This window comes from Physella acuta, unplaced genomic scaffold (assembly GCF_028476545.2).
Source record: "Physella acuta isolate Inbredline_101_S28 unplaced genomic scaffold, ASM2847654v3 ptg000699l, whole genome shotgun sequence".
NCBI lineage: Eukaryota > Metazoa > Mollusca > Gastropoda > Physidae > Physella > Physella acuta.
In genome coordinates, this window is record NW_026732218.1 from 425,957 (window position 1) to 438,271 (window position 12,315).

The window sequence follows — 12,315 nt, forward strand, 5'->3', positions numbered from 1 at the left end:
CTAGTCAACTTAAGTTGTTTCCCTACATAGAAAATGCTTCACTGTCCCATTGACCCTCTCTGAAAAATTTCCTTTCCTCTCCCCACCCAGACTTCTGACACTTTCATTTGACCTTCACCCCTTTTACTGTCATCCTTTGCAATTTTTTTATAATCAAATACATGACATCATGTAAATATTCATTATGTACATTTGCAAAACCTTTCGTTTTCATTTGGTGTTCACAATTATGTTAAAAAATTTGATGTTGATGTACTTGTTTTAATTGCAAATAAAAGTATTTAAAAAAAAAAAAAAAAATTATAATCTTCAAGTAAACAGCCACAACACACAATGCAATCACACTTTATATTGCCTATTAAAATAAATTTAAAAAGCTCTATAATAACATACTTATTGCATTCTTCGAAAATAAGAAATTAAAGCAAACTTTCTCTTTTTAATTAAAGCTAACGCGACATATCATACGCCGCTATTTAGTTGTTGATTTTTCTACTTTTCAGTTATTCATAATTTGTGAATTTGACGCTACCAACGCTGCCACTGAAAATATTTCTTTAAAACACTATAAGTAGCTCGTTAAGGACAATAACCACCCCCCCCCCCTCCTCCCCCCCCCTCCGTTAAAGTAAACTCCACTTAGTTACCCCCCACCCCCCTACGTTTAAAATTGTTTCAAACTAAATTATCTGCCCCTAATAGTCGTCACAAAACCCGGCTCTGTTTGTAAACATTTAGAGTGAACCACAGCTCACCAGACCATGTAGGGGTGAGGAGGTAGGGAGCGCGTTTACAGCTTGTTTTCTAGAGAAGGAGTAGGCGTGTAATATAGTGACAATGTGTTACCATTGATCAGAGCCAAATGGTAGAGTGGGGTCCAGGAAGTAAGGACCACTTTTTATTTTAAAAATAATTTTTGAAACTTGCTATTCAGCTGTTAACTCGCTTTTAAATTGAAGTTTTTGTAAAATTTAATCTTTACACCACCGACGCTTTCATGTAAAAGGCTAAAGATAAATTCTAGAACGTACGAAACAGTTGATGACAGTTATTAGTAATATTACGTTCGTATGACGTCACACGTCTCCAACGTACTCTGTTTTGGGCAGCCCTCTTTATAAGCCCGGCAACCCTTGCCTCTTCTATTGTCCTTCTTCTTGATTTCCTTGACCTGTCTACTTTCCTCTTCCTCTCGGGATTCCAGTCTAACGCTTCTGATAAAATTAGACTGGTCTAAAATTTGACAAATTATTGGATAAAACATAAAACAACAAAGACTGGTACGGGTTGTGGAGTCAATGACATGTAAATTAAGTTTAAACCCGTATTTGGTACTATTATTAATTTAGCCTGAAGAATATCTTTATTGAAAACTGCAAGACAACATAATTGTATGTTCCGTGTATAATGTCAACATTGTTAAAATATCGAATAATCCCAATATGAATGAATAAATAGATAATCTCACCTTACTTTATACATTCGTAAGTCGACTTATAACAATAAATACCTGATTATTAAAAATCTATTAAAAAAACAATACATAATATATAATCTTAAATAAGCCGTCTATGTAACAAAATGAAAATAAAAATATAGACAATAAACTTATAATAATTTCTGATAGGGACGTAAATGATTTCTCAAAATATCTGCGAATGAGAACATAAGATATCTCCCCATCTAACCCTTATGATGTAACAATCTAAATGGGTAAATTGTCTTGAGTGTGTCGATATTTTCCAGACAACACAACGAATTATTCCAATGATTGCCTAACTAATTGCGATCTCCCATATTAAAATATAACTATGATAAAGGGAAACTAGAAATATATTCTCGCTAATATATTAATTATTACTTCGGGAAGTACAATGCTTATATAATGTTTATAAGTATTTGCTGTATTAACAAAAAATAATGTTCTGTTATTTGATTTAGTAATTGGAGTATTTTATTTTTAAAATTAGTAAAGAACGTAACTACATATGAAAAAAATTGTTGTTTTATTACACTTTTACGCTTATAAATTAACGCGAGACGCCTTTATAGGTGGTTTACACGTTACTCTTAATAGGCAGCTAATAATTTTTTTTAAACTACAAGTCAACAGCCACAACAAAATAACCGCCCTTTTTCTTATTAACATAACTAGTAAATTAATAACAAACCTTGTGCATGCTATGAAAATAAGAAATTAAACAAACTTTCTCCTTTTAATAAAAGCTTATGACGCTAAGATATGTAATTTCCAATTTCCCAATATAGCATTTTTTTTTTTTGGTAATCAAACATTTTATTAAAAAACAGTTCGTTAGACGGGAATCGATTGCTTGGAAGACCCCATGCTGACCTTTACACCACGACAGTCGATATGGGAAAAGATAATTTCTAAAGCGCAAATTTGGGAATACAACCTTCTGATCATTTGTTGACGGTGATTGAGTATTCTTACCTTCAATTGACGTCACACACCTTAAAGTCTAGCTGAAGTGTACGTACGACTACAGACCAGAGCCATTCAACAACTAGAAATAGAACTTTACTGAGTTACCAAAGTGATTGATTTAGACAATGACGACGTCAACACACCACTGAAAATATCAAGTTCTTGAAAAACAACCATTAACACTTCCAGACGTAAAAATGACGATTTCTATTGACCTATTTGGGGTAATCCAAAAACCACATCATAGTAATGTAACTCGAAGGTTTCACAAAAAGTGGGGGGGGGGGGGGGGGGGGGTTGTTTATAGTTATAGTTTAAACTTGATTTATCACAAAACGTAGTTTAAAAAAAAACATATGCGTCAGCCGTTAATCGATCCCGGATCGACTGCTTGAAAGCAACCATGCTAACCTTTACACCACCGACGCCGATATTATTTTGTGGCCTCCCTCTGAGTTAAGACAAACCCAATCAGTAGCTATATCATTATAATCAGTCGTTGACATTGATTGATTTGGGCAGTGACGTCGTCAGTAAACTACGTCACATTTCAAGGCGGGCGGAGGGGGTGGCGGAAAATTTCACATATTATAAAGTAATGTATGAAACTGATTCTAAATACGTAGGTCGATTTTTTTAAAACTATTTTTGTAATAAAGAAATTCCGCATCATAATATACTCAATGTTGTCGGAGTTCAGTCAATATTTCAGAAAGAAATCAATTTATTAATGTAACTAGGGTAGTTACCATATTATGGTTAACAACGTATTACAGTCTGATGCAATAGTGCAGATGTTGGGCTGATAACGATCACAAAGCCAAGGCGTAGTTTGGGAAGCGATACGACAAAGCCGCTGCGCAGTTCACATGCTGACGTAACAGTGCAGATGGTTTATTAATCTGATTGTATGACAGAAGCTGCGCAATTAATATTCTGATGCAACGATTAGAATACGAGTACGAATACGAGTACGAATACGAGTACGAATACGATTACGAATACGAAGGGATATATAGGAAGGCGACAGCTGAGAACGATGAGTAGGAGTAGGAGTAGCAGTATCAAGTTGGTTACTGAACGTTGTAGACGTATTGTGTTAATAGGGACGATAGACATGTGCATTCGGTTATGTGAAGACTAGTGAGGACGGTTGGGGGTCAGTTGATTCATTCTATTATTGTGAAGCATTTCTTTTGATTCATGTAATAAAAGGATCAATGGTAAACCTGCATCTTCGAGTATCTATATTGTGGTCGATGTTGTGTAGAATGAGTAAATACACTCGTTAACATTTGGCACTACAAGCAAATAGACTCGTTACATTTGGCGTCGTCAGCAGGATGATTCAACTAGACCAGCCGCTTTAGGCACCCACTATCAACCTAGATCCAGTTCATAACTGTGTTTCGTGTGTGTGAATTCGGACATTCAGGAACAGTGAAAATTGAGGAACGAGGAAAATTATTCATACATACACGGTAGGAAAGGTCTTTTTTTTTTTTTACTCAAGGAATAAAAATTAGAATGTCTACTCTGGACGAGAAGCAGACCCATATTGTGGTCCTGCCCAGAGAGTCCCACATTAACAAATTTTACGGGGACGGTGATCCAACTGTAACCAACAGGTTCAGTGAAGAGGTCAAAGCGGCCTGGGCCTCGAGATACATGTCACCAGAGGAAAGATTAAGACTGCTGATGGGCAGTATAGGAGAGACGGTTAGGGCAGAGGTCAAATGCCACGATAAAACCATCCAATCATATCCAGATAAGGTGCTGGATCTAATTATGGAGACCTTTGGGGAGAGACGGTCGGGATCGCAACTGCTATCGGGGTTCGTAGGCTTAAAGCAGAGAATGGCGGAGAGTGTGATGGAGTATTCACACCGAATGAACAGGGCCTTTGATTTGGTAAAGGGCAAAACACCTGACATTGATGTGCGCCTACTGAGGGACCATTTCATCGAGGGGCTAGCAACCCCGATCTTAAGGAGAGAGTTGAAAGAAGAGGTCTACAAAGACCCACAGTTGACCTTCCTTCAGGTCAGGAACTCAGCGATCCGCAGGTCCGAGGATGAGGACCAATCGAACTGTTCGGTAGACAAAGTCTCTGTGCCGGAACAGAAACAATCCCCACCCACAGGGACCGGCACGATGGAAACCATGATGGCTCAACTGTTGGCCCACCTGGATAAGGTTGACCAACGATTGGAGAGGTTAGAAAGCAGGCCAACAGCAGAGAATCAGGACAAAAACGGGACAAAACATAGACAGGTTAGACGGCCGCGACCTGCCAAGCCATCACTCCAGTGGACAGCTGACGGTAGACCAATTTGCCTGTCCTGCTCACAACCCGGACATATGGCACGGTACTGTCAGGGGAAACGATCGCCTTATGTAAGGCAGGGTCAGGCTACAGAGGGGCGAGGTTATGGCCCAAGAAACAAAATGATGGGAGTCTGTCCCGAAATGATGATTACGATCGGGGACATCGCGGTGAAGGCAATTGTGGATACAGGCTCCCAGGTGACGACAATTACGGAACAATTTTACACCAAATGGATGAAAGGAAAAGTAGTTTAAGGTCTGACACATGCATGCGCCTGACGGCAGCTAATGGACTAACCATTCCATACTGTGGTTATTTTCTGGCGGATGTCGTGGTGGCGGGACATAGGTTAAAGCAGGTTGGGGTGTTCGTTACGAAACACAACCTAGAGACAAATGTGTCAAATATACCTTGCCTGTTGGGCATGAATATCCTGGGCCAGTTGCCAGAATTTCTTGCAAATATTGTCGGATCGCCCACACCAAGTCGGGGATCAAAGTTGGCCAGGTTTGCCAAGACCAGAGGAAGGACATCAGTCCCGGCAAACACGGTCAAGGCAATCACATTACAAATTGGTGATAGAAGTGTGAATGGTGATGTGATGATAGAACCATGTGGCGCCGCACTGAGGGCAGGCGTCGTGTTACTGAGGACATACACATCAGCGGAAAATGGACTGGTTCAAGGATTAGTGGCAAATGTATTGGATGAGGAAATTTTTATACCGCCTAACACTCTGGTAGGAGTACCACAGAACGTCGAGGTACAAAGGTCGGCACGGTGCATCGAACTGATCAATATCAGCAGTAATGAAGTAACAATTAGGTCGGTCAATGTGACGGCCGAGGTGAAGAAAGAGGATGGCCGATCATATACATTCCCGGAAACCGAGGACCGAAAATTAAATGAATTACTGAATAAGTACAGGGATATATTTGCCTCGTACGAGGGTGATTTGGGGTACACGGAAGTAATAAAACACCAGATACCCTTACTACAAGACAAGCCTATGGCGCAACCTTATCGAAGATTACCACCAAGTCACTACTCTGCGGTGAAAGCACACCTGAACGATCTACTAAAAAAGGGAATTATTACAACCAGCACAAGCCCGTATGCGGCACCGATAGTAGTGGTAAAAAAGAAGTCAGGGGAGATAAGACTGTGTTGTGATTACCGGAAATTGAACAATATCACAAGAAGGGATGCATTCCCCTTGCCTCGTATTGATGAATGTCTTGATGCGTTGGGGGGAGCAAGATTTTTTTCTACCTTGGATTTGGCTAGTGGCTACCACCAAGTGGCCATGCACCCCAACGATCAACATAAAACTGCATTTATTTCTCCACTGGGACTGTACGAGTGGACCCGTATGCCGTTTGGTCTAACTAATGCGACTGCTACATTCCAGCGAGTAATGCAGAGTGCTATGAGTGACTTTCTATTTCAAATAATGTTGGTGTACTTGGATGATATACTAGTTTACTCAAAAACTTGGGAGGACCATCTAGAAAGATTAGAACAAGTGTTTCTCCGTCTTAGAGAGATAGGAGTAAAGCTGAACCCAGACAAATGCGGCTTCGGTCTGAAATCGGTACGTTTTTTGGGTTATGTGATTTCGTCGGATGGCATCGCCACTGACCCAGATAAAATTGCAGCTGTTAAAGAATGGAAACAGCCAACAACTACAGTAGAGGTCAGATCATTCTTGGGCTTTGCTTCCTATTATAGAAAATGTGTACCTGGTTTTGCAAAAATTGCCGCACCGTTGCATGACTTGGTAAACAAAATGACAAAGAAACACAGTAAGGAGAAAAAGAAAGGCAAAACACAACTGATAGGTGAATTATGGACTGAGGAATGCCTGAACTCGTTTAAGCTACTGAAAAAGGCTTTGACAGAGGCGCCGATATTAGGATACGCAGACTTTGACAAACCATTTCGGCTAGAAATTGACGCCAGCTCTAAAGGTCTGGGAGCTGTGCTATCACAACAACAGAAGCAAGGTTTCAGGGTTATTGCGTATGCCAGTCGAGCTCTGAAGGAATCAGAGAAGAACATGACAAATTACAGCGCCATGAAACTAGAACTGTTGACATTAAAATGGGCTGTGACTGAAAAATTCAGGGACTATCTATTAGGTGCTAAATGTGTGGTATACACTGACAATAACCCCCTCAGTCACCTACAGACAGCAAAGTTGGGATCCATCGAACAGCGATGGGCAGCAGAATTGGCACTCTTTGACCTGGAGATAAAATATCGCCCGGGGCGGTCCAATGGCAATGCGGACGCCTTATCAAGGAATCCTTACGAGAGACCGGGCGATGAGGAAGAAACGCTGACAGGAATATGTGAGGTCAGAGCGTCAACAGATATCCCTCACGGGGTGCAAGCGATGCAAAACGGGCAGACTGTGGTGGAGCACATATCCACAGAGCCCCGTCATATGGACATTAGTGATTTTAATTGCCTTAATCATAAAGAGATAAGAGATGCCCAGAGATCGGATAGTGGCTTACAGCCGCTGTTGAAATACGTCCAGGAACAAAAATTCCCAGGAAAAAGGGAAAGAGAACAGTTTGGTCGGGAAACAAAGAAACTACTGAGTCAGTGGGACCGTCTCAGTATAAAGGATGGTGTTCTCATGCGGAGAATTCATGACCAAATAGACAGGACAATACACCAGGTGGTGGTGCCTGGACAGTTACGAGAAGAAGTGCTAAGGTTGGCACATGACAGGGCAGGACACCAGGGTCAGGACAGGACGCACAAAATATTACGACGGCGGTGTTACTGGCCCAATATGGAGATGGAGGTCTAACGCCATTGTGAGGCTTGTGTGAGGTGTCAGCATGCGAAAATGCCAGTTGTTAAAATAAGACAGCCACCAGGACACTTACTGGCGACAAAACCACTAGAGATTGTGTCTATGGACTTTACGTCGTTGGAGCAATCATCGGATGGGACGGAACATGTGTTGGTAATGACTGATGTATTCACCAAATGGACTGTTGCGGTGCCCACACGAGATCAGACGGCCAAAACAGTGGCAAAGGTCTTAATAGAACATTGGTTCATCAAATATGGCATACCAAGACAATTACACTCTGACCAAGGAAGGGCCTTCGAGTCAGAAGTAATTAACCGACTGTGCAGCCACTACGGGATCAACAAATCTAGAACAACCACATTTAATCCGAAAGGAAACGGACAGTGCGAGCGGTTCAACCGCAGCATGCATGATTTGCTGCGTACTCTAGAACCTGAACAAAAAAAAACGTTGGCCTGATTTTCTCCCAGAGTTGGTATATCTATACAACTGCACCCCCCATGCCACAACCGGCTTTTCGCCACACATGTTACTGTTCGGACGGGAGGCTCGACTCCCTCTTGACTTGTTCCTAGGAAAAAAGGAGAGTATGACTGGCTCATACACCGCATTAGAATATGTGAATGAACATATGAGACGAATTAGAGAAATGTACAGGGTGGTACAGGAAAGACTAGAACATGAAGCACGGCGAAGGGAACCGCCGGTACAAACAAAGGACCCGCCACTCAAACTGAACGACAGGGTATTACTGCGTAGCCACCCGTTAGGCAGAAACAAAATCCACGACCTCTGGGGACAGAAGATATGGCAAGTCGTGGAGATGCCTAAAATAGCCGGTGGCCCCTTTAAAATAAGACCCATCAATCACACCAAACAGGATCGGTGGGCGAATACTGCTCAATTAAAGAAATATTGTCATAGTCAAGAAGAGCAGTTACACACAAAGAAACCTAAGACAATTAGGGAACCGGAAATTACAACGGAAATTCACATACCCATCCCGGAACCATGTCACCATCAACAGCACAACAGCGATACACAAGGGGAGGATAACGGCAACAATGAGGATCCCGGTCCTCCCAGAAGCAGAGACACAGTAGAACAGCAGATAAGTGGTCCGCGGAGAAGTTTGAGAAACAGAAAGAATACGAAATTTTTCGTCAGCAACCATCAATTCTTTCATGGTCGCGCTGGTATGAGAACAGACTGTTCAAAAAGTTATAAAAGTGAACTGGTGAAGGCACCAAACGAAAAAAGGTGGATGTGAATTCTAGAACTGCGTTGTGTCTGAGGAATATGATGAAGACACATTTGACATGTGAAATAGTGATAACTGTCAATCGTTTACGAATGTGACGACATTGACAGTGAGTGGAACAATAATTTTTTTTACGGCGGTGCTTTTGACATTGAAGGAGTGCACCTGTCAAGCGTTGTTTGTGGTTGAAAACACACAAAAAAAGGCGGGGGTGGATGTAACTAGGGTAGTTACCATATTATGGTTAACAACGTATTACAGTCTGATGCAATAGTGCAGATGTTGGGCTGATAACGATCACAAAGCCAAGGCGTAGTTTGGGAAGCGATACGACAAAGCCGCTGCGCAGTTCACAGGCTGACGTAACAGTGCAGATGGTTTATTAATCGGATTGTATGACAGAAGCTGCGCAATTAATATTCTGATGCAACGATTAGAATACGAGTACGAATACGAGTACGAATACGAGTACGAATACGATTACGAATACGAAGGGATATATAGGAAGGCGACAGCTGAGAACGATGAGTAGGAGTAGGAGTAGCAGTATCAAGTTGGTTACTGAACGTTGTAGACGTATTGTGTTAATAGGGACGATAGACATGTGCATTCGGTTATGTGAAGACTAGTGAGGACGGTTGGGGGTCAGTTGATTCATTCTATTATTGTGAAGCATTTCTTTTGATTCATATAATAAAAGGATCAATGGTAAACCTGCATCTTCGAGTATCTATATTGTGGTCGATGTTGTGTAGAATGAGTAAATACACTCGTTAACATTTGGCACTACAAGCAAATAGACTCGTTACATTAAGAAAATAAACTCTGGAGGGTTGGAGTTGTAAGCATCAGCGTGACGTAACTTTATGGGATGAGCATGATGGGGGGGGGGGGGGAATTGATGAGAAGGCGTTTGGGACTATAGGGCTTTGTGTTAATAGAGTGAAGGTTCTTGCTTTTTTTTTGTTTTAGGTAATTTAAAATTTACCATAGAAGACTTAATTGGTAATAGGTGTAAAATAAAAACAGTGCGTCAGCCGGGAATCGAACCCGGATCGACTGCTTGGAAGGCAACCATGCTGACCTTTACACCACCGACGCCGATATATTGATCCCGTCAAATTTATTTAAAATCCAATTGGTAAATACAGACCTAAAGCATTAAAATTATTCTTTGACAGTGAAGAATTACGTCGTTAATATACTGCGGCACATTCCGTGGGAGGTGGGAGAGGGGGAGGGGCTAACAAACTTTTATTGGAAATTTCAAGTTCTAAAAAACCAGCCATTGACACCGCCAGACGTAAAAACAATAACACTGAGGGATGGGGTGGGGGGCAGAGGCGTAGCTCAAAAAAGTATTATTTCCCTCCCCTATAATTGGTAAAATTTTACATCTGTCGTTTTTGAATGCAGTAGGCCTATCTAATCATAAAATTATTTAATTAATCTATTTGAATGATTTTCTGGATATGCACATATTTTTGTTTGATTGTTTTTGCTTAAAAAATAAAGTTTTACTTAATTATCTAAAACAATAGAATTTCAGACGATACAAAAAAAAGCGTTAACTCAGTGCACAGAGTACAGATTATTCCTTTGGCAAAATAGCATTCATCCAAGAGATTTACTTAATTACTTGCCAATTATTTACTAGACACACTATATGATGTTTACATTAAAAGTTGACGAGCTTAGTTAAACGTCTTGAGCGACTTCACATACGTCCGTGCATTTAACACGTTTTAGCAGTGAGGTTGTTATAATGAGATATTAGGGTTTAAACTAAAAAGGTAACCAAAAAAATAATTTAAAAATCAGACGAACATAGAATAAGGGAATTAAAAACTGTGAAGAATGAGAAAGGGATATCTTATTATTAATTGTCTACTACAGAAAAAAATACTTTGTGTTTTATTAGTGAGTCAGGAATTTTAAAAACTTAGTCTTTAAACAAATGTTTAAATTGTAACGGGACTCAATTGGGATCTTACATTTTTTCGATTAAGGCTACAAAAGCAAAGATTTGTTTTTTAGACACCTGCCTAGAGGTAGGGCACTAGACTACTAACCAGAAAGTCTCGTGTTCGAATCCGAGTCAAAGACAGTGGAACGCACTGAGTCCACCCAGTTCTGGTGGGTAACTCACATTAGGGAAAGTAAAGGCGGCTGGGTATAGTGCTAACCACATTATCCCTTCATATGCCGAGGTCAAGAAACATATGAACTCTACTTCATCTGCCCAATGGATCGTTTGATCTAAAGAGGAAATATTTCCCAAAAGTAAAACTTTGAAAATTTAATAGGCCTATCATAACCAACATTTTAAAGAGCAAAACATACGACTTAATTAAAACAATGCACTGAATTTAAATACTATCGTATATTTATTTCCTTTGTATTACAATTTAAATCAACAATATTTTTATTTAAAAACCATACGTAACATATACTCATAAATAAGCCGTCTTTGTATAATAATTTATAATAATTTCTGGTACGGACGTAAATGATTTCTCAAAATATCTGAGATCGAGACGATAAGACATCTCCCCCATCCAGTGGCGTAGCGAGGTCGGTGTCACCCGGTGCGACACTTAATGGTGTCACCCCCCAGAGGCGTAGCAACCCTTCCCGGGGACAAACTTTCAATTTTCAATTTGCACCCCACCTCAAACTTTCGATTTGCACCTCTTAAAAGACTATTTAAACCTCGAATTAATCACTTAATTAAGTGGAATTATAATTAATCTGCATATATTTTGCTATTTTTTGCCTTGGTGTCACCCCCCTAAATGGTATGACCCGGTGCGGTTCGCATCCCCCCCTCGCTACGCCCCTACGCCCATCTAACCCTTATGATGTAACAATCTGAGATGGGTAAATTGTCTTGAGTGTAGGCGACAACACAATGAATAATTTCAATGATTGCCTTACCAAGAATAAATTTATTATCTCCCATGTTAGTATGTAACAATATTAAAGGGAAGCTAAAATGTATTCTCGTTAATATTTTAATTAATACTTTGGGAACTATAAAGCATATATAAAGTTTATAAGTCTAAGTGTTTTCTTTATTAAGGTATAAAAAATAAACTTATGTGGTTTAATTTGTAATTAGATTTTTTGTCTAATATTAATAAACAGATTGACCATATAAGAAAAAAAAACATAGTTGTTTTATTACATTTTTATTGTTTAAAGTTTAACGATACGCCTTCAACAGCGCTCTTTGAAGGTATTGAATGGTCAACAGTTTTTTTTTAATCTTCAAGCAAACAGCCACTACAAATAAAGCACATCTCAAATCATTTTAATAACATTACTAGATTCTAGTTAAATAACCATTGTAAAAAACTTTATAACAACAAACTTTTAGCATGCAATGAAAATGAGAATGTAAAACAAACTTTCTCTTTTTAATAAAAACATATGTTGCTAAA

At 39.8% G+C, this 12,315-nt stretch overlaps 1 non-coding gene across 1 annotated transcript; it reads right to left on the reverse strand.

The window, feature by feature from the left end:
* Window positions 1-9,901: 9,901 nt before the first annotated feature.
* On the reverse strand, window positions 9,902-9,973 carry Trnag-ucc (transfer RNA glycine (anticodon UCC)). The gene has a single exon. It is a non-coding gene; the product is annotated as a tRNA-Gly (tRNA).
* Window positions 9,974-12,315: the final 2,342 nt, after the last annotated feature.